The 27242-nt window shown below is 40.7% G+C and overlaps 1 long non-coding RNA gene across 5 annotated transcripts in view; it reads right to left on the bottom strand.

The window, feature by feature from the left end:
• Positions 1–14981: 14981 nt before the first annotated feature.
• LOC142072888 (uncharacterized) overlaps positions 14982–27242 on the bottom strand; it is a 36926-nt gene continuing 24665 nt past the window's right edge. For 3 of the 5 annotated variants that reach the window (XR_012669495.1, XR_012669492.1, XR_012669494.1), the window contains 3 exons: positions 17229–17332; positions 16162–16256; positions 14982–15566 (listed from right to left, as the gene is read on the bottom strand). This is a non-coding gene — a long non-coding RNA (uncharacterized LOC142072888). Of the gene's footprint in view, positions 15567–16161; positions 16257–17228; positions 17333–18118; positions 18777–19838; positions 19993–27242 lie in introns of those variants that run through there. The other 2 variants (XR_012669493.1, XR_012669496.1) reach the window with 2 other exon arrangements.

Raw genomic sequence — 27242 nt, 5'->3', positions numbered from 1 at the left:
TTCTATTCAGCACAGCTCTTTTCTCAGCCATTTAAAGAAATCATAATCTAACACGTACCTAGCTAGATTACTTACTAAAAGTTCTAAGACTCCATTCCTGGTCTATCCCCGGCAAAGACAGAATATAGACAGACACACAGACCCTTTGTTTCTCTCCCTCCTCCCAGCTTTTGAAAGTATCTTGTCTCCTCATTGGTCATTTTGGTCAGGCGCCAGCGAGGTTACCTTTAGTTTCTTAACCCTTTACAGGTGAGAGGAGCTTTCCCCTGTCCAGGAGGGATTTCAAAGGGGTTTACCCTTCCCTTTATATTTATGACACTGCCCTTGCTGCAATTTAAGCCCATTGCTTCTTGTCCTATCCTCAGAGCTTAAAGAGAACAATTTTTCTCCCTCCTCCTAGTGATAAGCTTTTATGTATTTGAAAATTGTTATCATGTCCCCCCTAAGTCTTCTCTTCTCCAGGCTAAACAAACCAATTTTTGTAATCATGTTTTCTAGACCTTTAATCATTTTTGTTACTCTTCGGTGGACTTTCTCCAGTTTGTCAGCATCTTTCCTGAAATGTGGCACGCAGAACTGGACACAATACTCCAGGTGAGGCCTAATCAGCGTGGAGTAGAGCGGAAGAATTACTTCTTGTGTCTTGCTTACAACAGTCGTGCTAATACATCCCAGAATGATGTTTTCTTTTTTTGCAACAGTGTTACACTGTTCACTCATATTAAGCTTGTGATCCTCTATGACCCCCCAGATCCCTTTCCCACAGGACAAGTCCTTTCCCATTTTGTATGTGTGCAACTGCTTGTTTCTTCCTAAGTGGAGTACTTTGCATTTGTCCTTATTGAATTTCATCCTATTTTCTTCAGACCATTTCTTCACTTTGTCCAGATCATTTTTAATTTTAATCCTATCCTCCCAAGCACTTGCAACCCCTCCCAGCTTGGTATTGTTCATGAACTTTATAAGTGTACTCTCTATTCCATTTTCTAAATCATTGATGAAGATATTGTAGAGACCCAGACCCAGACCTGATCCCTGTGGGACCCCACTTGATAGGCCCTTCCAGCTTGATTGTGAACCTGATATCTACTCTTTGGGAATGATTTTCCAACCACTTATGTATCCACCTTATAATAGCTCCATCTGGGTTGTTTTCCCCTAATTTGTTTATGAGAAGGTCATGCAAGACAGTATCAAAAAGCCTTACTAAAGTCAAGATATACCACATGTACCACTTCCCCTCCCCAATCCACAAGGCTTGTTAACCTGTCAAAGAAAGCTATTAGGTTGGTTTGACATGATTTGTTCTTGACAAATCCATGCTGACTGTTACTTATCTCCTTATTATCTTCTGTGTGTCTGCAAACTGGTTGCTTATCTTTCTGGGTACTGAAGTTGAGCTGGCTGGTGTGTAATTCCCTGGGTTGTCCTTACTCAACTTTTTTATAGATTGGCACTATATTTGCCCTTAGTCATCCTTAAAAAACTTTCCAATGTTGCCTTTGACAACTAAATAACATTTTTAGGGGATATGCACTATACTCTTTAATTCCCTTCAGCACTCTAGTGACTTGAATGGGATCATTACTCGGGGTAGCTAGCTCCTCACACTTTTCAAACTGCTGGAGCTACCCTTGTGTTTTCAGTTAGCTCAGACACAGCTAGTGTGGATAAGTCTACTCGAGCTCAGAATTATACTTCCAGCTCCAATGTAGACACATCCAAAGAGTAGGGAAAGAAATTCTCTACATAAAGTTAGGCATTTTACTCTGTATTTAGTCACCTAAAAATTATCCTGATTTTCAGAGGTTCTGATTTCCAAGGCTCTGCCACTGAAATCAGTGGGAGTCAGAGATGGTTAGCACTTGAATATAATTTTTAGACGCATAACATTAAGCCCTCAAGTTTGAAAATGTTGGCCTTAGTTTCCATTGTACTTTGATAACTATCCTCAGAATCTTTACACAAAATAACCAAAAGAGAAAAAGACTAAATGAGTGTTGTTTATTTGTTAGTGTTCTCTCTGTGGATCTTGGCACAAATAAAGAGAGACTTCACTTGGTTGCACAATACATCACAAGATACATTGACAGCAAAATCAAATAGCCGTAACAAAGGCCTAGTCTACACTAGGAAATTGATATAACTCCGTTGCACAAGAGTGTAAAAAATCCCAGTGTAGAAAGTGTTATGTCTACAGGAGAATTCTCCTGTCAACCTAGCTACCACCCCTCAGGAAGGTGGAATGCCTGTGCCAACAGGAGAATCCCTCCTGTTTGCATAGGTAGTGTCTTCATTGAAGCGCTGCAGAGGTCCAGCTGCAGCGTTTTAAGTGTAGACAAACCCAAACACAAGTCAGTCAGACATGCATGTGTGTACTTTGCTTCTTTCAGGAAACCCAATGCTCGAAAATATAGGCAAAAAAAAGAGTGTTTTGCATTGTCAGCTTAGGTCCATTTGAACCAGAACTATAATTCTAGCTGTAATTGAGTTGTCTTATTTCTCTGAAAATAGGCAGAGAGTTGGGTTCACTGTATAAAAATTTTCATTCATTGCACAGTTCAGTATCTTAAGTCACTAAACACACTGTAAAGAAGAACTATATAGACAGCATACAGGGCTTGTTGAGCACTCTGGCCCTGTTCCTGTGAAAAACCTAATCATATACTTAACTTTAAGCTTGTGAGTATTTCTGGTGGGACTCTTTTAACTGAACCTAGAATTTTTTGTTCAAAATTTGAATTAACATTTACTCTATAAATGTTGAGCATATTTTAATTTTGCTAGATTGTAATCAGGTGTCTCATGAACCTCAGCAGCCAAGATAATGCTACCTAAATAACTATATATCTAATGCATGTCATCTAGAGAAAAACAGATACTATTGTATGAAAATAATATTACAGTGATTTAACAATGCAATACACAAATGTTGTCTAGAAAACTATAAGTTACAATAGCATTACTGCAGCATTTTTGAACCATTACTGCAATGTACATTTTATAGGGGTTACCAGGCTTTTTTCCTCTTACAACTCTAGTGAATGTATTGGACTAAATGGTCTCTATAACTTGCCATAAAGACACTGAGCCACTTCTTCAGTCCCGCTAGACATGCAAGGATTCCTCAGCATGCCAGCTATGTTGGTTTTACACCAATATCTTCCATTCCCTTGGTGGGTCAGGGCATGCTGTGATGGGAATGAACTCTGTGTTCTATCACCCCTGTTGGCATATTGGCCCCAGTACACAGCTACAAGCCAGCACTACTGTGGCTACTCTAAATTGTACTTGGGGTGAAACCAGATCTGGTAGGCCCAGGTATTCATGGGAGCAAAGTGCAGAAAGATTGTCTTTTTCCCTTTCAGTTGCACCCAAGTTTCTGGCCCATAGTCTTAAATTCAGTCACTAGTGAGAAGCAATATACTAACAATTTTTACCAGGTTGGACCAAAGAGCCAGATAAAAGTTTGATTAAATTTGAGTACTGAGGATACCTCTTTTCTCCTTCAGATCAGGAAGGATCTGCAAGGAGTGCAGCTGGGCCCATAACAGAAGATTGGGCGAGAAACTCCATTAGTTTCTACTTGCTGAGTTTTATCTCTCCTACACACTTTATTCCCTGATGTGGGCCCTACATTTTGCTGATATTACTCAAAGCATTAATTTAAGAAACTCATCATGCACATTAGCAATTTTCTTATGATATTATTTCTTTCCAATAATATTGGCAAAGAGGAAGAATATAGCACAAATGTATTGTATAAATGGAAATTCACTAATCCGGTAAGACTTTTGCACTCTATCAACACTAATATATTATGAAGGAAAATCTCTAATACAATAGAACTTTCACTTCTTATTAACACAGAAACATTTTTTCTCGCCACCATCCAGATATTGTTCTATTGATGTTATCTAAGTTTTAAAATAATATGGTAAGAACTTTTTAACCTTCACTTCATGTTTAAGAAGATAAATACTAAGACCTCAGTTTAATTACATTTGTGAATTTAGAACTGGGGTGTTTTTCTGCACATGTAGGTCTGATCATTTACACTACTGTTAAACTAATTCTGGTTTTAGAGTGACAGCCGTGATGTATATTAACTGACAATTTCCTAAAAGTCATCTCTGGTTTTCAGGTTTTGCTTGGGATCAAAAAAAATCAAAAGCATGAATGACAAGGTAAAAGAAAAAGATAAATTACAAATAAATGACACTCAATCTGTGGTTTCCTTAAAAATACATATCAGTTGCTCTCCTTTTACCACATGAACTACACTGACATTTCTGGTATTTAGTAGGAACCTGAATTAAGATGTTAGTTAATAAAAATGTTCGGGAATATTTTTTTGGATTCTGCATCACATCCAGTCTTTGCTAAATGACAACATATTGCTATATGCACAGTTTTATGTGACTTTATTACCAAGCAGATCAATGAGTTTAATCATGTGCAAAGAAAAACCATCAGAAGTAATGAGACATTCTATGCATAGTCACCCATTTAATGTTCTACCTTAAAAACCATGAATTAATAACAAAACATGCCCATTTAAATTAATGTAACTATTTAAAAAATTCATTAATTTGCCTTGAAATATCAGTTCTTAAATCAGTTGTACACTTCCATCATCTTTACCTTTATTTCTGTCATCCATATCATCCTGTCATTCTCTGTTTTGTTACTTAGTGCAAGACTGTAGATGTTAGAAACTGGGCCCATGCTTACCTCATTTAGGACCTAGGTGTTCCAAAGTGTGTAAACATGAGTCAAGTTTTGACAAATGTAAACTTGAGTTTCAAATTTACAAACAGCTCTGCCTTTGAATATTTTCCCCATTATTTGATGTGCCTTGATTGTCTTTATTCTGTCAATGTCTCAGAAAGAACATGCACTATCATCACAATGTACAGAAGGTAACTATACCTATAACTATATTTCACAGCTTCTCTAACTCCCTGGGCCACTTCCCCATGGCCCCGCACCATCTTCACTGTTACCTCAGGGCCTTGTCCTAATGGAGTCCCGGCAACCAACTCAGGGCTTCTTCTTGCTCTCCCTGGCTTCTGGCAGCGCTGCCCTGTTCAGGGTTCTGTAGCTCCATCAGCCTGCTACACACTATCCACACTCCTACAGCTCCAGCAAGGAACTGAATTGCCTCTGGCCCTGCAGCTCTTCTTATAGTAGGATGTGGGGCCACAATTGGCTGTGTCCCACATATTCACTCTAGGCAGCTTGGAGGACCCTCTCCACTGCCTTTTTTGGGGCAGGGCCAGGAGGCCTCCAGCAGGGGTATACCCCATCACAGTTGGTTTTCTATTTCTCCTTTCCTATCAAAAGCCATCTTGATTCTGCTTATTTTTAATTGGAGAGTAATGGAGAATAACGTGTAACTTTTTCCACATACATCTGTAGTTAGAGACACTTGGGCACTGGTTCTAGTTCTTAGTCTTAAGCAAAACGTTCTGAAAAATCTGAACTTTTTATCCAAAGTATTCCCCAGCCCTATGGGATACAATATATCTAGTCAAACTGCTCACCCAACCACCAAGTTTTTCCTTCTGATATTGAGAATAATTTAATTTATTAACACTGTCAATTGAGTCAAATTCATTGTTGATGTAACTCTATTGACAACAGAAAATATTTTGGCCCATTAGTTATGACTTCTTGGGCTCTGACTTCTTACTCCCAGCTTTATCTGGTACTCTTGTCACTATTGTGGGAACTGGCAGTCACTTCTTAAACAGGCAAAAAAATTTAAAAAATAAAAAGACTAACTGTGTCTGCAAAACATCTTTTGACACTATATTCTTGGAAACCTCAATGACTTGATTCCTCAACTTTCCTCTCCAAACTGATAACAGAAGTCTATTTAAATATTCTTGAAGCAATAAGAACTGAATCATCACTTTGGCTCAGGTCCGCCCCATTCTCAAATTCAGATTCCCTTCTCCTCCACAGAATGACTACAAAGTCATTCTGAAATTTGTTATCTTTTGCATCAAACACACAACTGTGATTTTTGTTTCCTGAAGGTTGTGGAAACTGTCAAGAGAAATGCCTTCTCTTCCCACTCATGCACCTTTTTCTGCAAGTATAATGCAAAAGCTATTCCATTCATCATGAATCTTTCAATAGATTTCAGAGTAGTCCTTTCAGACATCTAGTATATCTGGTTTCTTGCACATCATATAAAAACATCTTGATTTAGCCTGTACTGTGTGGCACTATCAATGCTATACTATGTGTTACTATGAAACACTTTAATTTATCAATAAAGACCAAGTTCAAATAGGGAACATAGGTTGGGATTTTCAAAAGGGCCCAAAGGTCTTAGGATCACCCGTCAGGGCGAGATTTTCAGAAGGGCCAGTAGTCAGCAGCTCCCAAGGAGAACATTGCTTCAGTCCAGCCCTGATTTGAAGGCTTTTTATTTTCAAAATAGCTGAGAAAATATTGAAAATTTATGCCACTGGCCTTTTGATTGGTCATTGACACAATGCCAGAGAGCAAAAAGAACAGCTAAGGGTGCAGAAAACCAAATAAGGATCTTTAAAAATACCCACTATCAACACACAAAACCAAACAAACTCCACTCCTTGGTTTTCTTGTATTTTAGACTTCACTCTCAAAACACATATCCCTTTTTATAATTGGAGCCCTCTCTTTATCCAGTAGCTATTTCTAGTATGATATATTTTTTCCTCTATCAGGAGATATCACAGTATCTGCCAGACCTGTCATATATAATATTAACACTTCCCTACATGAAAATTGCCTATGGGTTTTGTGTGTGTTTACTTTCCTGGACACAAGATCTGTATTTAGTCTTACTTTAGGTCTTTGCTCATCCCAGCTGATTAAAACAAAATAACAGAGTGATGTCCAAGTAAGAGTACATTTTCACAGACAACAGAATTACAGAATGCATCTAGTATGGTATCTTATCCACTAAGATTCATTGCTGAATTGCTGCAGAGTAACCACCTTAGTAATGTATGCCTCACTGTACAGAAGTGCAATCACTAAAAACCATTCATCAACTTCACTTGGACGCATGCTCATACATATCAGTTATGCTCAGCAGCCACAGCATTGTCGTAAATGTTGGCATATTATCCGTTAGCATAGCAACCACAAGGACCTAATGAAATCCAAAAAATCTCAGCATAGCCTAAAGAGTTTTCAAATCCATGTTTATCTTTTCTATAAATTCCCAGAGGTTACATATATAAATGGTAAGTAAGTAACATCAAAAGTCTTAAACATTGCAACTAAGTTTTCCCCATAAACAGTGACATCAAGAAAAATATGACTTTCATATAACATTTGTCTCTGTTTCCACATATTCCCGACAGCACATTCCATATAAAACACAAAACAGAAACAATCTCCCACTCTTAAAGTTCCAGGACCTCATTTAGATGTCATCAGTTTGATTTCTTGTTAAGTGAATCTCTTTAATTTTCCTTTTTCTCAAACCTCCACGGTACTAGAAGCCTGGCAAGTTTCATTTGAACTGGGAATATTTTTTTTCCATAAGATTCCATGTAACAAATCATTGAGAGTAGCTAGGTAGCTCCTGCAAGGTCACCATTGATTCAGAACAAACAGGAAGCTAAGGATGATTTAAGCCTTTCCATACACAAGTTCAATTAATCACTTGAACTAAAGGCAAGAAGTTGTATGCTAAGAAGAGTTCATATAATCAGAAAAGCCTTTTTACAGTTAGTGGTCAATTGGGATGGTACAATTGGTATTAACAAATGATGCACAAAACAGAACTTTGTATTTATTCTTAGCAACATTCTTTATTTATTTAAATGTGCATGTGCAGCCTGGGGCAAATTTTAAGGGTCCAGCAAATGATTCTTAGACTATAATTTATTGACTTTTTTTTAATGCTGATGAGATTTTTCTGTAAATGAAAACTAAATGCTACATTTCAACGTTAAAATAAATGAATACAGACAAAATAATTATTTGTCTACAATTAGATCTTATTTGAGACCATTGTGCCCCAACTTTGTGACTGAGTTCTACACTTAATTTGCATGTCACACAACATGTTTTACCTCTGACTTTTTTTTTTTGCCAGGAGGGTGCTACTGATAGATATCACAGTTGTCAGGATGCAACGTTCCATCCTGATTTGGCTGATTCTTCTTGGAAGCCTGCTGGACCTGTTGCTTCCATGAACCGCATGCCAAGTTGCCAACTCTTGTTATTTTATCGCAAGTCTTGTAATAGTTGGTTTCTGCACAAAGCCCCAGCTCCTAGAGTCATGTGATTACATGAGAATCTTAGTTCCTAATTTGTTTTTAAAAGTATGTTTCTAGCTTTTCATACTTGTGAAGAAAAGCTTGAAAATGTGGCCCAAAACCTCAAACACCTGAAGGCAAGTAAAAAGACCCCAATAGTTATTCTTTTAATAACTAATGATTTTTAAATCAATCTCATAATTTTTGGGGGTGAGGTAAGGGGAAGGGGTGGGGCTGACTCAAGATGTTTGAATAGATGGGCTTGACAATACAAGAGCTATCCATATTACAAAACTCCAGACTTTAGCCTCACCAGCTGAGAAAAAGAATTATAAATCTTCTTTGGGAGCAAAGGGAGGTTAGGATATAATTGCACAGGAGGATGAAGAGAAACCACAATGCCTTCCTAGTCTTGTGCTCCCTGAATTAGAAATAACAGTATCTGTGTAGGACTTGGGCCTCCATCCTTTGGGTACTCTTCATTAATAATTATTTACTGGTTCTTCTTTCTTTATTAATTATCCAAATGTCTTTTCTGTTTTTCTTGTTGAAGGAATTCAAGTTTCTCAGCCATTTTTATGTCATTCATTCAATGTATTTTTGTTGTTCTGTAATAAGATTAAACATTGGCATGACCTAATTCAGAATTACCGAGCTACATATATAAAATGCATTCCCCCTTTTCTCTGTAGATGCTTTTTATTCTGGTGCTCTGTCTCTGTTAAACTGTACCACCGACAGAGTAACACTGACTGTGTTAAGGGAGGGTACTTCAAGAAGGAATGTGTATTGGAAGATTGTCAGCACTATCTCAGAACCAACTTCTTCCCTTGTTTGGATTCCATATGGAGTCCTGTCATTTCGGATTGTGTGCTGCTTTAAAGGGCAGATCAATTTTTATAAAGGCACTGGGGAATCTTCTGCCTGGTGACTGTGAAAAAGCATTTTGTTTATATATCTTGCCTATAAAGCAAATTTGCAGTGATACATTCCTCTTATCACTTTCAACACTCTTTGCAATTTGTCCAGTAAAGCCCTCTGATGGAGGAGAGATACATCACTGTGTCACTTCATGTACCTGCATCTGGACATGGTTGTTGTGCTAGGGAACAAGATTACTCGATGCATCACCTTCTTATCAACTGTAGTGAAGTGCCCCCTGCCCGACCTTGTGCTGTAGTGAAATCAGGACAGCCATGGCCAGGAAAGGCTCCTTATAAATGTTTGATTTTCAGTGCTTTCGGAGGGACTCTTTCTTGAGTGAAGGGCTCTGAGGGTTAAATTTCTAAATGCAGGTGAGCAGAGTTGGGGGCTTGCCCTGCTCCTGCACTCCAGCCAGGGAGTGGGGTTGGGGGCTTGCACGCTCCGTACGGCTCCCAGAAGCAGCAGCATGTCCTCCCTCTGGCTCCTACGTGTAGGGGCAGCCAGGGGGCTCTGCATGCTGCCCCCACTCCAAGCACCATCCCCACAGCTCCCATTGGCTGGGAACCATGGCAAATCGGAGCTGCAGGGGTGGCACTTGTGGATGGGCTAGCGTGCAGAGCTGCCTGGCTGCGCTTCTGCATAGGAGCTAGAGGGCGGATATGGCGCTGCTTCCAGGAGCTGCTTGAGGTAAACGCTTCTTGGAGCCTACACCCCGACCCCTTTCCATGCCCCAATCCCCTGCCCCAGCACTGATCCCCCTCCCGCCCTTCTAATCCCTTGGTCCCAGCCCAAAGCGCACTCCTGCACCCGCAACCCCTCATCCCCAGCCCCACCACAGAGCCTGCTCCCCCAGCTGGAGCCCTCACCCCCCCACACACACACCCAACCCCCGTCCAAGCCCAGAGCCCCCCACACACCCTGAACTCCTAATTTCTGGTCCCACCACAGAGCCATCACCCCCAGCCCGAGTTCTCACCTCCTCCCATACCCCAACCCCCAATTCTGTGAGCATTCATGGCCTCCATACAATTTCCATACCTAGATGTGGCCCTTGGGCCAAAAAGTTTTCCCACCCCTCTGCTATAGTGTCACCTCTCCCTTCAGCTGTACACATGATGACTGGACATCAGCCCAGAAAGTTCCCTGAGATCAAGAACAAATAACTATTTATGACATTCCTTTTGGGTGAACTTAGTAGCTCTTTGTTGCTTCTGAATTTCTCCATTGGGTACAAAAGTGGCCAGCCATCTATATTCTCCTGATTTAATCCAATTGCCCCAATCTATATCTAAATCTGTCATTTTCATGCAGACATCTACATTATGAGATTAAAGAGAGAATGATAATGCTTGTGATTATGATGATTCATATTACATTGGACTCCCCCACAATGCCCTTTTAGTGTATTAACTTTTTTTTGTAAGTTTCAGAAGACCAGACAGTGTATCATGATGGCTTCTTTCCTAGCCTGCCATCTCCTCCAGTGGCCTGTACTGATTCCTCCACCTCCCTTTGCGTAGACCCAGACAGTGGAAGGCAGCATGGTCTAGTCCAGGGATGGTGAGGGGCTGAAACAACTGAGCCTCCCTTCCCCATGGAGGAAGGAATATGTGCAGAGAGGACCCCTCTGCAAACAGATCTCAGGGGCATTGCATGGCTTTTGGGTTAGCTGGGCTCAAGTATGGCAGGTTGGGGGCTTCAAGATCCTGTCCAAGCCATTCATTCCATGGTAAAGTATTAAATGGAAAAGGCCCAATACCAGGCTATTAAAGTAGCATCTTTATTTTGAAAGAAATGGAAAGGGGCATTTTGATAAACTTGTGAGTATCAGCCAATAACAGAGAATTTACAATAGCTTCCAGAGGCTTAATTTTTATCCAGACAAATGTTGATTCAATCTTCAAGGTCAGCTTTTCAAGAGTGCTTATTATTGTGTACAGAAGGGTCACAAAGAGCACACTTGCAATTTCTTAACAAATATGTTTAACTTTTAATAGAAAAAGTTTCCAAAGGATGTCAGATCAAAACAGCCATTTTTGCTATTTCCAGAAGCTGCTTTCCTATTCTTAAATACCCACAGCTACTGACTTTAAGTAGAAAATTGTTTAAAATGGAATACTACTTGCAACAATGTATTATCTTTCAGGATTCCCAGGCAGGCTCACATGAATTCCAGGTTAGCGACATACATACCCTTTTATGTAAAAAATATTTTATTATTAAATTATTACACTGCACAAAGCATACATCTAATCCCTAATTATAGTGCACACATTCCATTCTAAATGTATAGCTGGTTCCCAAAATCTGAAGGTATGACTGTGTATGTAACGTGAATCTGTTACTGGAAACATGTTCTGGTGCAGATGGGAAACTATCACCACAGGAAAATGGATGTCAATGTTGTATTACTCTTACATTTAAAATATATTCATTTTTTAGTAATTTAATGAGCCTCAAATATCAAGTGCTAAAGGACAATATTTTTAAAAAGTGAAAGTTCATTTCTTCCCTGCTTTGTAATTTTTCTAATAACCTAATCCATCAAATTCCTTGCAGAGTAAATTAAGATTCAGAATTTAAATCTGATTAACAAATACCAATTTTAATAATAAAATCCTTATTTGTAATTGTTAAATAGCAAACAATTAAAATTAAAACATGCAGAAGAAAAAGACAATGTTTTAATTTTCTGTCTCAATCATTTATTGTATTAATTTGAGAGCAATGGTACTTGAGTGATGGATCCCTCACAATGTAAAGCAACAAAGAGTATATTTATTCTGGTAGAATGCAGCATGTTTTTATATCTAACCCTACAAGTCATTTGCTACTGGCTTTAGCTTTTTATTACCTCACGCTCAATTGCTGATATGTCTTCCATGGATGAAATTCATCCCTTTGTAGCAAACCAGAGCAAGCCCTATGCACTGCTTAAGTGCTCAAAATAGGCTTAAGTGGAACTTCAGTGATGCATAAACTTTGTGCTGAGCCATCAGTAAATTTCATCTTATATGCATAACTGAAGAGGGTTGCTTATTACTAAACTAGTCCTTACTAGTGTATTAACGTGAATCCCCACCCCACAGCTTCCTTCATCTTTGGAGGGCTAAATGCACAAGGATCTCTAATCAATGCTAATGTACGACTTTTATTAGTGCTAATGAGAGCTATCCTCACATGTTTGTCCCAAATAGGGAACCCTATCCTACTGCTGTTTGGGTGCATTAAGACCACAGGAAGTAGCTGCACCTCTACAGTTCTCTCTTAGGGTATGTCTACACTATGAAATTAGGTCAAATTTATAGAAATCAGTTTTGTAGAAAGCATTTTTATACAGTCGATTGTGTGTGTCCCCACACAAATGCTCTAAGTGCATGTAGTTGGCGGAGTGTGTCCACAGTACCGAGGCAACCGTCGACTTCCAGAGTGTTCCACTGTGGGTAGCTATGCCACAGTTCCCGTAGTCTCCGCCGCCCATTTGAATTCTGGGTAGAAATCCCAGTCCCTGAGGGGGCTGAAACATTGTCGCAGGTGGTTCTGGGTACATATCGTCAGGCCCCCCTTCCCTCCCTTCTTCTGTGAAAGCAAGGGCAGACAATTGTTTTGCGACTTTTTTCTTGAGTTACCTGTGAAGACGCCATACCGCGGCAAGCATGGAGGCCGCTCAGCTAACCATCACCGTATGTCTCCTGGGTGCTGGCAGACGCGGTACTGCATTGCTACACAGCAGCAGTTTATTGTCTTTTGGCAGCAGACAGTGCAGTATGACTGGTAGCCGTCGTCGACGTAGTCCTGGGTGCTCTTTTAACCGACCTCAATGAGGTCAGGGGCGCCTGGGCAAACATGGGAGTGACTCAGCCAGGTCATTTCCCTTTTAAGTTTTCTCTCATGGCGATTGAGTGCTACTGACAGTGCACTGTCTTTTAATCAGCAGCCAGCAGAAGATGATGGCCAGCAGTCATACTGCACCGTCTTCTGCCGATGACGATGGCTAGTGGTCGTACTGCACAGTCTGCTGCCAGCAAGATGTATAAAGATAGATGAAGTGGCTCAAAACAAGAAATAGACCATTTCTGTTTTGAATTCATTTTCTCCTCCCTCCCTCTGTGAAATCAACCAGTTTTGAGTTCTATCCCTGAGGTTTTGATTTCTACACTTGAGGGGGCCATTCTGTTTCTCGCAAAGCCACTCCCTTTGTTGATTTTAATTCCCTGTAAGCCAACCCTGTAAGCCATGATGTCAGTCGCCCCTCCCTCCGTCAGGGCAACGGCAGACAATCGTTCCGCGCCTTTTTTCTGTGCAGACGCCATACCACAGCAAGCATGGAGCCCGCTCAGATCACTTAGGCAATCAGGAGCACATTAAACACCACACGCATTATCCAGCAGTATATGCAGCACCAGAACCTGGCAAAGCGAAACCGGGCGAGTAGGCGACGTCAGTGCAGTGACGAGTGATGAGGACATGGACACAGACTTCTCTCAAAGCACGGGCCCTGGCAATGTGGGCATCATGGTGCTAATGGGGCAAGTTCATGCAGTGGAACGCCGATTCTGGGCTCGGGAAACAAGCACAGACTGGTGGGACCGCATAGTGTTGCGTGTCTGGGATGATTCCCAGTGGCTGCGAAACTTTTGCATGCATAAGGGCACTTCCATGGAACTTTGTGACTTGCTTTCCCCTGCCCTGAGGTGCAAGAATACCAAGATAAGAGCAGCCCTCACAGTTGAGAAGCGAGTGGCAATAGCCCTGTGGAAGCTTGAAATGCCAGACAGCTACCGGTCAGTCGGAAATCAATTTGGAGTGGGCAAATCTACTGTGGGGGCTGCTGTGATGCAAGTAGCCAATGCAATCAAAGATCTGCTGATATCAAGGGTAGTGACCCTGGGAAATGTGCAGGTCATAGTGGATGGCTTTACTGCAATGGGATTCCCTAACTGTGGTGGGGCCATAGATGGAACCCATATCCCTATCTTGGCACCGGAGCACCAAGCTGGCGAGTACATAAACTGCAAGGGGTACTTTTCAATGGTGCTGCAAGCACCGGTGGATCACAAGGGACATTTCACCAACATCAACATGGGATGGCCGGGAAAGGTACATGATGCTTGCATCTTCAGAAACTCTGGTCTGTTTCAAAAGCTGCAGGAAGGGACTTTATTCCCAGACCAGAAAATAACTGTTGGGGATGTTGAAATGCCTATAGTTATCCTTGGGGACCCAGCCTACCCCTTAATGCCATGGCTCATGAAGCTGTACACAGGCAGCCTGGACAGTAGTCAGGAGCTGTTCAACTACAGGCTGAGCAAGTGCAGAATGGTGGTAGAATGTGCATTTGGTCATTTAAAAGCGCGCTGGCGCAGTTAACTGACTCGGTTAGACCTCAGCGAAACCAATATTCCCACTGTTATTACTACTTGCTGTGCGCTCCACAATATCTGTGAGAGTAAGGGGAAGATGTTTATGGTGGGGTGGGAGGTTGAGGCAAATCGCCTCGCTGCTGGTTACACACAGCCAGACACCAGGGCGGTTAGAAGAGCACAAAGGGGTGTGGTGCGCATCAGAGTAGCTTTGAAAACCAGTTTCATGACTGGCCAGGCTACAGTGTGAAAGTTCTGTTTGTTGCTCCTTGATGAAACCCCCCGCCCCTTGGTTCACTCTACTTCTCTGTAAGCTAACCACCCTCCCCTCCTCCCTTCGATCACCGCGTGCAGAGGCAATAAAGTCATTGTTGCTTGACATTCATGCATTCTTTATTAATTCATCACACAAATAGAGGGATAACTACCAAGGTAGCCCAGGAGGGGTGGTGGAGGAGAGAAACACCAGGAGGGGTGGTGGAGGAGGGAAGGAGAAGGCCGCACAGCACTTTAAAAGTTTAAAACTTTAAAACATATTGAATGTCAGCTTTCTGTTGCTTGGGCAATCCTCTGGGGTGGAGTGGCTGGGTGGCGGAGGCCCCCCCCACCGTGTTCTTGGGCGTCTGGGTGAGGAGGCTATGGAACTTGGGGAGGAGGGTGGTTGGTTACACGGGGGCTGTAGCGGCGGTCTGTGCTCCTGCTGCCTTTCCTGCAGCTCAACCATACGCTGGAGCATATTAGTTTGATCCTCCAGCAGTCTCAGCATTGAATCCTGCCTCCTCTCACCACGCTGCCACCACCTTTCAACTTCAGCCCTCTCTTCAGCCCACCACCTCTCCTCCCGGTCATTTTGTGCTTTCCTGCATTCAGACATTGTCTGCCTCCACGCATTCATCTGTGCTCTGTCAGTGTGGAGGACAGCATGAGCTCAGAGAACATTTCATCGCGAGTGTGTTTTTTTCGCCTTCTGATCTTCGCTAGCCTCTGGAAAGGAGAAGATCCTGTGATCCTTGAAACATATGCAGCCGGTGGAGAGAAAAAAAGGGACAGTGGTGTTTAAAAAGACACATTTTATAGAACAATGGGTATACTCTTTCACGGTAAACCTTGCTGTTAACATTACATACATAGCACATGTGCTTTCGTTCCAAGGTCACATTTTGCCTCCCCCCAGCACGAGGTTAGCCCCTCTCCCCTCACTGTGGCTATCAGCGGGGAACATTTCTGTTCAGCCACAGGCAAACAGCCCAGCAGGAACGGGCACCTCCGAATGTCCCCTTAAGAAAAGCACCCTATTTCAACCAGGTGACCATGAATGATATCACTCTCCTGAGGATAACATAGAGAGATAAAGAATGGATGTTGTTTGAACACCAGCAAACATACACTGCAATGCTTTGTTCTACAATGATTCCTGAGTACATGCTACTGGCCTGGAGTGGTAAAGTGTCCTACCATGGTGGATGGAATAAGGCTGCCCTCCCCAGAAACCTTTTGCAAAGGCTTTGGGAGTACATCCAGGAGAGCCACGAATGCCAGGGCAAATCAACCATTAAACATGCTTGCTTTTAAACCATGTATAGTATTTTAAAAGGTACACTCACCAGAAGTCCCTTCTCTGCCTGGCAGGTCCGGGAGGCAGACTTGGTTGGGCTCGGAGGGTACTGGCTCCAGGTCCAGGGTGAGAAACAGTTCCTGGCTGTCAGGAAAAATGGTTTCTCCACTTGATTGCTGTGAGCTATCTACAATCTCATCATCATCATCATCCTCGTCCCCAAAACCTGCTTTCGTGTTGCTTCCATCTCCATTGAAGGAGTCAAACAACCCATCTGGGGTAGTGGTGGCTGAATCCCCTAAAATGGCATGCAGCTCATCATAGAAGCGGCATGTTTGGGGCTCTGACCCGGAGCAGCCGTTTGCCTCTCTGGTTTTCTGGTAGGCTTGCCTCAGCTCTTTAAGTTTCACGCGGCACTGCTTCGGGTTTTTGACAAATGTTTTGGCATTTCAAAAACTGGAACATAGTTCTGATAGCACGGATTCCTCTCCCCATACATCAATCAGATCCCATACCTCCCGTTCGGTCCATGCTGGAGCTCTTTTGCGATTTTGGGACTCCATCATGGTCACCTCTGCTGATGAGCTCTGCATGGTCACCTGCAGCTTGCCATGCTGGCCAAACAGGAAATTGAAATTCAAAAGTTTGCAGGCCTTTTCCTGTCTACCTGGCCAGTGCATCTGAGTTGAGAGCACTGTCCAGAGCAGTCACAATGGAGCAGTCTGGGATAGCTCACGGAGGCCAATACCATCTAATTGTGTCCACAGCACCTCAAATTCGACCCAGCAAGGCCGATTTCAGAGCTAATCCCCTTGTCGGGGGTGGAGTGAGGAAATCGATTTTAAGAGCCCTTTAAGTCAAAAAAAGGGCTTTGTCATGTGGACGGGTGCAAGGTTAAATCGATTTAATACTGCTAAATTCGACCTCAACTCCTAGTGTAGACCAGGGCCTACTAACCTTTTGAGCACTAGAGTCTGGGCTAGTGAATTATGTGGTTCTCCACAGACTCAAGTGGGTTTTACTTTTTAGCTTGCAGTCATGGTGATTCAGGCCATCCTGCATGCATACTTTAGTCCATAATACTACAGGGGAACTTCATTCCCTGAGCCATCCTACCTTGCAGCAGCAGTATGGTTCCATCATCCCTGATGAGATAAGATCTACACCACTGCCCTTTCCAGTGTGCCCACCTGTAGCAAGGCAGTGATTTTGTCCATTGACTGTAAAAATGCACAAAAAATAGGACTTGCTCAGTAAAATCTAACCATCAGGGCACAGAAATTTCATGGGAGATTCTTTGAAGGAAAAACAAAAAGGGGAGAGAGATGACTTTACAATTTGCTGCTGTTTTAATTTTGGATAAGGTGTTCTGAGTTCCTCCCATTCTCCCCCAGCTCCTCTAAGGTCACAGCAAACCAACCTGCATTTGTTGAAGACAGGAGTTTTCTTCTGAAGAGTCATTAATTCTCTATCCTGACTCAGTTAAAAATGGATGCTCACAGCATCTTCCCACTTTGTTTATTTTAAACAAGCAAATGATTTTTTTTTTGGTATTTATCTTATCTTGAACTTCAGCCAACATGTTCTAGTTTTTATTACCAAATATCTTATATAGTGGTTGCCATTAAAAGTCACCATTTACTAATATAGTGTTATCTGAGATGTCATAATTATTTACTAATATTAGCACAAGGAAATACTGCAATATTTCTGGTATAACTCTGTTCAATGTTGGTAAATGTTGGCTTTTTACTGGAGATGACTACAAATCATTTATATATATAGGCAAGCAGCATGTATTATGTGGACATAAAATATTATCAGCCACGTTATCAGTTTAATGTCCAATACAACCTTAATTTGGGCTATAGCCAACACTTATAGGAGACACAATCAAACTCTAAATGTTATGATTCAATATTATTGAAGGGCAATTTTTTTTTATAAATACAAAATCTAGAGCTAATCTGTATGTTTTAAAAATAGATAAGGAAGCATCAGAGTACCTCTCCTTGGTACCATGGTATCCATTTCAGAATACGGGCTTCCATCCTTCTGCTCAATAGCAATCCAAAGCAGTGCGGATTGACACACATTCATTTTTATCATCAAGAGTCAGATGCCACCAACAAAAAGTTGATTTTCTTTTTTGGTGGTTCGGGTTCTGTAGTTTCTGCATCTGAGTGTTGCTCTTTTAAGACTTCTGAAAGCATGCTCCACACCTCATCCCTCTCAGATTTTGGAAGGCACTTCAGATTCTTAAATCTTGGGTCAAGTGCTGTAGCTATCTTTAGAAATCTCACATTGGTACGTTCTTTGCGCTTTGTCAGATCTGCAGTGAAAGTGTTCTTAAATCGAACAACATATGCTGGGTCGTCATCAGAGACTGCCATAACAAGAAATCTATGGCAGAATGCAGGTAAAGCAAAGCAGGAGACATACAATTCTCCCCCAAGGAGTTCAGTCACAAATTTAATTTATGCATTATTTTTTTAACGAGCGTCATTGGCATGGACTCATGTCCTCTGGAATGATGGCTGAAGCATGAAGGCACATATGAATGTTTAGCATATCTGGCACATAAATACCTAGCAATGCCGGCTGGCTACAACAGTGTCATGCGAACACCTGTTCTCACTTTCAGGTGACAGTGTAAATAAGAAGCAGGCAGCATTATCTCCCGCAAATGTAAACAAACTTGTCTGTCTTAGCAACTGGCTGAACAAGAAGTAGGATTGAGTGGATTTGTAGGCTGTAAAGTTTTACATTGTTTTGTTTTTGAGTGCAGATATGCAACAAAAAAAAATCTACATTTCGTAAATTTCAATTTCACAATAGAGACTGTACTACAGTACTTGTCTGAGGTGAATTGAAAAATACTATTTCTTTTAACCAATTTATTTGAGCATGAGCTTTCGTGAGCTACAGCTCACTTCATCGGATGCATCCGATGAAGTGAGCTGTAGCTCACGAAAGCTGATGCTCAAATAAATTGGTTAGTCTCTAAGGTGCCACAAGTACTCCTTTTCTTTTTGCGAATACAGACTAACACGGCTGTTACTCTGAAAACTATTTCTTTTATCATTTTTACTGTGCAAATATTTGTAATAAAAATAATGATATAAAGTGAGCACCATACACTTTATATTCTGTGTTGTAAATTGAGATAAAATATTTGAAAATGTAGAAAAATATCCAAATATTTAATAAATTTCAATTGGTATTCTATTGTTTAACAGTGCAATTAATTATGATTAATTTTTTAATCGTGATTCATTTTTTGAGTTAATCACAAGAGTTAACTGCGATTAATCAACAGCCCTAATATTAATGTTTATAGCCAGTGCAATTTTATAGCAGCCAAGGATATTGTTCTGTGGACTGAGTTATCCAAGATATTTTACAATTAATCTACATTCACAGTCCTACCTTCGGAACCTAACTAGATCCCTGCCACATCCATGCTGAGCCTCTGCTGATTTTAGCCTCTTAAAATCTTGTTCCAGGAAATTAATTGCATAATGACCTGCTGCCAGTTGTCAAACCTTTACAAACTACCAATCTATCTAGTTATCTGTCTGCCTAGCTAGGTATTTCTAATGTGTCGTTTATCATTGTGGTACTAAATCTAAAAGATTAGACTTCCCCAAATGTTTTCATTCGGGTGTTGGTGATTTTATTGATGAATACTGATAAATTAGTGTAAAAAACTGTATCACCACCTACCAGCTGATCACTTGTTGCTGAATATATATGTATATACTTGACAATGTCATTTTCAGAGACTGCTTGAAAGAAGCTTGTGATGTTTCATTCAGCCGACAGTGCGCTTCCTCATAGGAGTGAATGCAGAAATGTATTATTCTGCCAGCAGGCAGCAAATAAACTGACGAGTCCTCTGTTGTCATGGCAACATAACACTATCAAACTAATTCGGTCTTGGTAATGACAACAAAACATTCCCTCCCAAAAATGTACCAGCACCACATCACCTCAGAATTCATTCCACAATTTCTTCGTACTTTTTGACAATTTATCTCATTAAATGGTTTCCTCTCCAGGTCCACAAATGCAATGCAGATAGAACCTTATTTCACCCTCTCTTTTTACTGACTCTGTCTCATCATTAATACTTAAATCTATGAATTTGGGGGTTTTGTCACACATTGTGTTCCATGTTTTGAGATTTAAGCATTGGCAGATTTGCATTAGTAGAATACACAGACCTGTATTCTCCAATCCGGTATCAGTGTGTGGATCAGCTATTTCAGAAGGAGCTCCTGCAGTGAATGATCACTCTCTCTCTCGGGAAACCCAAAGCGCCCATTTTGTGGTCTTCCCTTAGTTACACTTACAGTGAGATTGTTTTTGCTAAAGCTTTGACTAATATCACTTTTATATCACATAACTAACATATTGAAGAAGAGACTTTTAATAATTTACAGTACTGAGGGTTGAACAGGACAGGATCTACAAAATATAATAATTTGGTTGGAACAGTATGGGCCAGATTATCTAATCTATCTGCACAGATGTGTACCCAAAATTCACACTTAATTTGCATACTCAGTTACTATGACTGCATATGCAAATCATGAATGTATGCTCATGCAAGTGTCCAGTTATCCATTTAAGTGGTAATTTGCACATGCCAATATCCTGTTTACACAGATCATTTTTAATAACTTCACATGCAAATGCCTGAGTGATCATTTTGTGTTCCTCAAACTTTTGTCAAGCATTACATATGGGTATGTGTGTTGTTTGAAATTGTTTTGGGTGAGATGATAATGAATCAGACAGCACTGAGATCAGTGTTTCACTGGGATACCTTATCCAATTAGGAAAATTCACTTTATTGTATTACGGAGGACAAAAGGCTACACGTCTTACTCATTCCTAACACAAATCCTGAGGGTTAATCTCGAACCTGTGTCTCTTCACAAACGTCATTGCTGACAGTCTCTACAATAAGACAGTTAGCTGCAAAGCACTGTCACTGTGATTGTCTAATGATTATGATTCCTGCTTGGTGAATGATTATGATTCCTGCTTCCTGCTTATTCTTTTAAGCTTTTGCAATTGAAATAAATAGCAAATCAATCAGATGACACAAGACACTGAACAAAATTAATTGTGTAATGCAACCTTCACCTGACAAATGACTTTTCTCATGGATTGTGATTTTGAATGCACATCTCTGTTGTCATTGGAAAAGACGTGTCCTAGTGGGGAATTCCAGTGCCTCTTGTCCAGCACTAATCTGCCATTTCCCACTTTTTGTAAAAATCATTTTATAATAATGCAAATTTTAAGGATAAGCTATTTATACAAACACACACACACACACACACCTCCTGGGGTATGATCCTCATCCTACTGAAGTCAGTTGCTCTACTCCTGCTACTAGGGAAGCGTAACTTGGCATCCCTAAAGCAAGCACTCAATACTGAAGGTATGCTTCCACTCTGTTTCCTATTCTCCTCAGCATGTTGTACCTTGCACTTAACACTCCACACCTGAGCTGTGCAGCCCCAAGCTCTGATTATGTGGAAATACACAAAATGTGGAAAACTAGAGGGAAATAGTCACAAAGCCTGGGAATTTTGACAGACACTTTATTTTTATTTCATTTAAATTGGAGGGCTTTCAGGGGATTTTTCTTTAGGGCTGAAATGTAAATGAGATCTACAAAGAGGAGAAACTGTGAAATAGTACCCAATTGCCTCTGCCTTACATCAGACCAATGTTAACCAGCCATCAGAGCTAGTCTGGAAAAGAATGACTTGATGCAGCACACAGATCAAGGGTGTCCACACTCCACATTCCTCTTGAGCTCCTGGAAACATTGGACCAGACTCTCTCTTGGAGCAAGAGGCCAGAGGGATGGGACAGGCTTATGGGTCCCTGATCCTGAGGGCTAGGGTGCCCTGACTGCCACAATTACAGTGCATAGATTGGTTGCTGGGATGCTCTAAGACATGTTACTCCTACAGGAGACAATGAACCCAAAACACACCCTCAACATGCAAGACCCTGTGCCAGTCACTCCCCTGCATCTGGCATAGTTATGTCAGCAGGGAGTTCCCCAAAGCCAGGGGAACGCTATGCTAGTCATTTGCTGCCATTTCCTGTCCCCTTTCTGCTGCACAAAGGGGTTGCATCTTGGTAGAGAATCCAGCCCATAATGTTTACTTGAAACACAATTGCCTCCAAAATCTCAATGGGACTTTGACTCTGCCTCACTCTAACACAAGACATATAACTCTGTGTCTTTGTCCCTCTTTATTTCATAGTGTGAGAAATAGTGACATGACTTTTTGTTCTCTAATGCAAAAAAAAAGAGTTCTATCTTTCATAGGAATATTTTTCAGCTGCTCTGTTGCATAGCACTACAGTTGTAAGTCAGCTTGATAATTATTCAGGAATACATTGGTACCAGGGGTGTGAAGGAAGTGTGCTGTGGGAGCCCTACCTCAGAATTTGCTTTCTTTTGGGGGTTTAAATCTGAGTATCAGTTATTCTGATGAAGGTTCTAAGTGTTTATGGTAGAAATACTGAGCACTACAACTAGTTAGATCAGCTGGCATCAATAAGAACCTCCCCATATTGGGATCAGAGTGACAGCTAGTTGAAAAAATCCAAAAAGGAGTTTTGCAAAGTATTTTGAAGTGTTGATCTGGTTTTGGTTCCAAGTATTCAAATTGGAGCCCTTTTTTCAAAACTGTTCATGTTTAAAAAACTAATTATTGAATATAGTATAGAAAATCCGGTCTTTTCATTAGACAAAAACATTCCATTCAGCCAAAAGCCTGGATTTTGGTAAATGTCAATTGATAACTATTTAGATAATGTTTTCGATAACTAATTAGGGGTAAAAACTGAAAAAAAATGGCCCACAGTTTTGCAAAAAAATGAAAAATCACTAAATGGAAATAATTTTTCACAAAAAAGTTGTTTTTAAAAACCCATATTTCAACAAAGATTCTGTTCAAAAAATATTGCTCAGTTCCAATCATAGCTCAGGTAACTGTTTTGCCAGCAGAATTTAAGCACTGTTTTCTTGATCATGTAGACAGGATAATTCCCCCCCCCCCCCCCCCATCAGATCTATGCTGGCCAAATAGTGTCATATCCCCCCTGTGGACCACAAGAAAAAATTTTACTTGATAGATATCATGGGTCCTTCCCTATATCTGTATATTACCACCCTGCCTGAATGCATAAAGTTAAATCAAAAGGGATGGTTAAAGACTCAGATTCATAGATTCCAAGTCTAGAAAGGACCATTGTGATTCTCTAGACTGACCTCATGCATAATGCAGACCACAGAACTTTGCCAAAATAATTCCTAGAAGCTCTGTCTTAGAAAAACATCCCATCTTGATTTAAAAATTGTCAGTGATGGAGAATCCATCAAGACCCTTGGTAAATTGTTCCAAAGGTTAATTATGTTCACTGTTAAGAATATATGCCCTATTTCCAGTCCTAATTTGTCTAGCTTCAACATGCAGACATTGCATTGTGTACTACCTTTCTCTGCTAGACTGAAGAGCCCACTATTAAATATTTGTTCCCCATATAATTCTACGCTGTAATCAAGTCACCCCTTAACTGTCTCTGTTAAGCTAAATAGACTCAAAGAGCTCAATCCCTATAAGTGTTTTCTAATCCTTTAATCATTCTCATGACTCTTCTCTGAACCTGCTCCAATGTATCAGCATCCTCCTTGAATTGTGGGCACTAGAACTGGACACAGTGTTCTGTCAGTGCCAAATAGAGAGGTAGAAATGACCTCTCTATTCCTACTCAAGGTTCCCCTGTTTATGCATTCCAGAATTGCATTAGCCCTTTTTGCCAGAGCAAAAAAGCTCACTGGGAGCTCATGTTCAATTGGTTATCCCCCATAACTTCAAAACCTTTTTCAGAGTCACTGCTTTGCAGGATAGAGCTCCCCACCCCCCCATCCTGTGAAGGATACAAAGAAGCCAGTCAGGAAAGGTAAAACAATAGCCAGGGTAATGTCCACAAGGAGGGACTCCTCATCCCTGACCCTGATGGCAGAGCCGTGAGCCAAAGCTGCAAATCTGAAGATCAAAAGACTCTAGTCTGTAAAATAGGATCTGCCTGACAGAGATGGAGGGGGGAAGCCTCAGCCACACACACCAGGCTGACAGAGAGACTGACTGAGAGTCAGGGTCTGCAGCAAGCAGGCTACAACTTGATCCCCAAGAGACCAGGGGGCACCAAGGCTAAATCATGCCTACCTAGAGGCTTGAGGGAAAAGCCAATCCATTATGTGTGCAGGATTCTTGTTTTAAATCCACTTGGTTACCAGGGAGTTGCAATCTGGAGTCCCAGACAGGAAGTGGTACGACTATGGGGCTCAAGCACAAAGGGGTAGAAGCACAGGCCTGCCACTTGAACAGTTGAACTTGGGCGGCTGAATTTTGGTGTCAGATGGGACAGTCTACCCAAGGACCATAACCCCCCTTGCTAGTCTACAGCAGTTTTCCTTGGGTCTCAAGACAAAAATCCCTGTTTATGTTGTTCAGGAAAAACCCACTGTTAGTAAAAGAGTTTAAATATGCCTGCAGCAACTGGGCACAATTCTAAATCCAGTGTAGAGATGGCCTTACAGAGTTTAGACAAAACTTCCATATACTAGTTACTCTGCATAGACAAGACAGAAAGGAAAATGAAGACTTCTCTGAAGTACTTGGTACTAGTCACTGTTGGAGACAGAATAGGACTAGATAGGCCAGAGGTCTGAAGCCTTTTTTCTTATTTTTTTAAATGGCTTGACTCATGACTTTTGAATGCTTGGGATAGATGCTACTGGAAGAATAGGGCTGGCAATACTGGAAGAATTTAGACTGTGAATTTTAGTCCAACTTCACTTAATATTTCTTCATAGTTATACATTCTTAAAACAGCTGAAGGGAAAGTACATTAATTGAGGGTTCAAAGTCTCCTGATGATATACCGTTAGCTCTCAATTTATTGCTACCTTTCAGGGAATAAAATCTTCAATTACTAACAATTTGCCTCTACTCCATTTTTTTTTCTTTAAATAATCTTAGAACCTGTGCTCAAATTCCTGCTGGGTGTTAGTTCTCGGTTTCCCACAATTAATTATAAAATAAGTAAACCTTGGGATAAGATCTTAATTTTTTTTATTCACATTATCCAACTCTACTTGGTCCTGTAGGGATTCTTCTAGGGCAGTTCTCTATCATTGTCTTTGTTTGGTGCCAAAAATATTAAAATTGTAATTATTGCACCTCTGAGAACCCTGGTTAAGTTAATATCCTCAGGTCATGAAGTAATTTTAGTTAGCAGAATTAAGATGCAGTGCTGACTTTGCGTAGTGGCTTCTCCAATCTGTTATATTTAATTAAGGAGTGTATACTCCCCAGTGATCCCCCTCTGCTGATGTTTTTTTCCTTTCCATAAAGAAGTTATTCTTTTCATTTTCATTAAGATTTTAGAATATTAGTGTAAGATAACTAGAAACACTATTGTTGCCCTTAAGGATGGTCTTTATGTAACAGTTCTCGTCAGCATACTAAAACTATCCCATTACCAGATCCGCTCTCTAGTGAAGCCTTGTCTACATTAGGGAAATTTCAGATTCGTTGCTAACAGTGATGGGTTAGGAGCCTTAGTGTAGAAATGCCACCAGTGTTTTAAACAGTGTATCCAGTTAGATGGAAGGGAAAACACCGTCCAAAGCTGGTCCCTCTCCACTAGGAATCCCAACATTCCTACCACCAGTGGTGCTGAATTTTGTTAACAGTAGGAAACTTTGGCATATATATTACCATGACAGGTTTTGGATGCCAGTTTCATGCATGTATTGAAATGGAAAAGGGAAATGAAGTTTTACACCAGTTTACATTATTACAACACTTGTTCTTCTAATACTAGATTTCTCATGGAAAGGCTTGAATGAGGGTTCTAAGTTTTACATATGTCACAGACAAAATATGGGGGGAAAATGCTTTCCACTAGCCCATAATTCACTCTGCATCGATGTCAGCCTGAGCCAGTAGCTAAGTGGTGTTTCTATTAAAAACAAACCTACAAGGTGAAAGAAACATGCACTAGGAAAGTTTGCTACAGAATTTGTTAACCACTCAATTTCGTACTCTCTCTTCTGATTAACCTTCCCCTCCATCTTTTCTTTATTCTTTCAGCCTCCTCATTATGCCTTTTGCTCCTCCCCCAGGAAAGTTGCCTTTCAACCTCTAATAGTTAAAGACTGACTGATACCCTGAAGCTTGAGAATCTATAGCCCTTCCTAAGCTATTTTTTAGTGTTGATAAGTGTGGATAGTCACATTCTCCATATAAATATTGACTCCTTTTATGATGAGAATAGACTCTCTCATTGCATTTTTTCACTTCAAATGCAGGCCAGGATTTTAGAGTTGCACAAAAATTAAAACAGATGGAAAACAAAAAGTGAATAGAACCTTTTGTGCCTCAAGACAATTGTATTCAAGTTGGAGATGGGATGTTTCTTTTATTCAACCAGTTTGTCCAACACTATTATTAAGTCCTGATTTTGAAAGTACTCTGTGCATGGCCTTTCTTTTTGTGCCCACAAAATTGTGGGTACAAATAATCACAAATCACAAACTGATATATCCAAGGTACAATAATTGTTCCTGTGAAAAATTGCAAAAATTGCAGGTGCAAAAAGGGAAGGCATTTTAAGAATAGAGCCTAAAATCAGTGCCTCTTGGGTGGAAAAGCCAGATCTTCGGGTGATAACATCAATGGAGCTTTGCTGAGTTACACCAGCTGAGGATCTTGCTCATTAAATTAACAGTAAATTTAAATTCTGCACTCGTACTTTTTTGTGGGAGCTTCTTTTTTTCCCCCCATTTTTCCCCATGAAAATTAAGATTTGTGGGGCGGTACGAGTGGGACTAGGTTCTCACAATTTTAATGCCTAAAATATATGTTTAGAACTTAGTTAATCCTTACACAAAAATAGCAGTGTGACTTGGAACAAGCAAAACTGCATTCATAAGCAGACAGATAGGGGGAAATAAAACATCTGTTTTAAAAAAGGGAAACAGATCAAACACAGAGATAGCTAAATCTAAATATCACATTACAC

Source organism: Caretta caretta, chromosome 7 (assembly GCF_965140235.1).
Source record: "Caretta caretta isolate rCarCar2 chromosome 7, rCarCar1.hap1, whole genome shotgun sequence".
Lineage (NCBI taxonomy): Eukaryota > Metazoa > Chordata > Testudines > Cheloniidae > Caretta > Caretta caretta.
The sequence above is the reverse complement of the archived record's forward strand: the minus strand, read 5'-3'. Positions and strand labels throughout refer to the sequence as shown.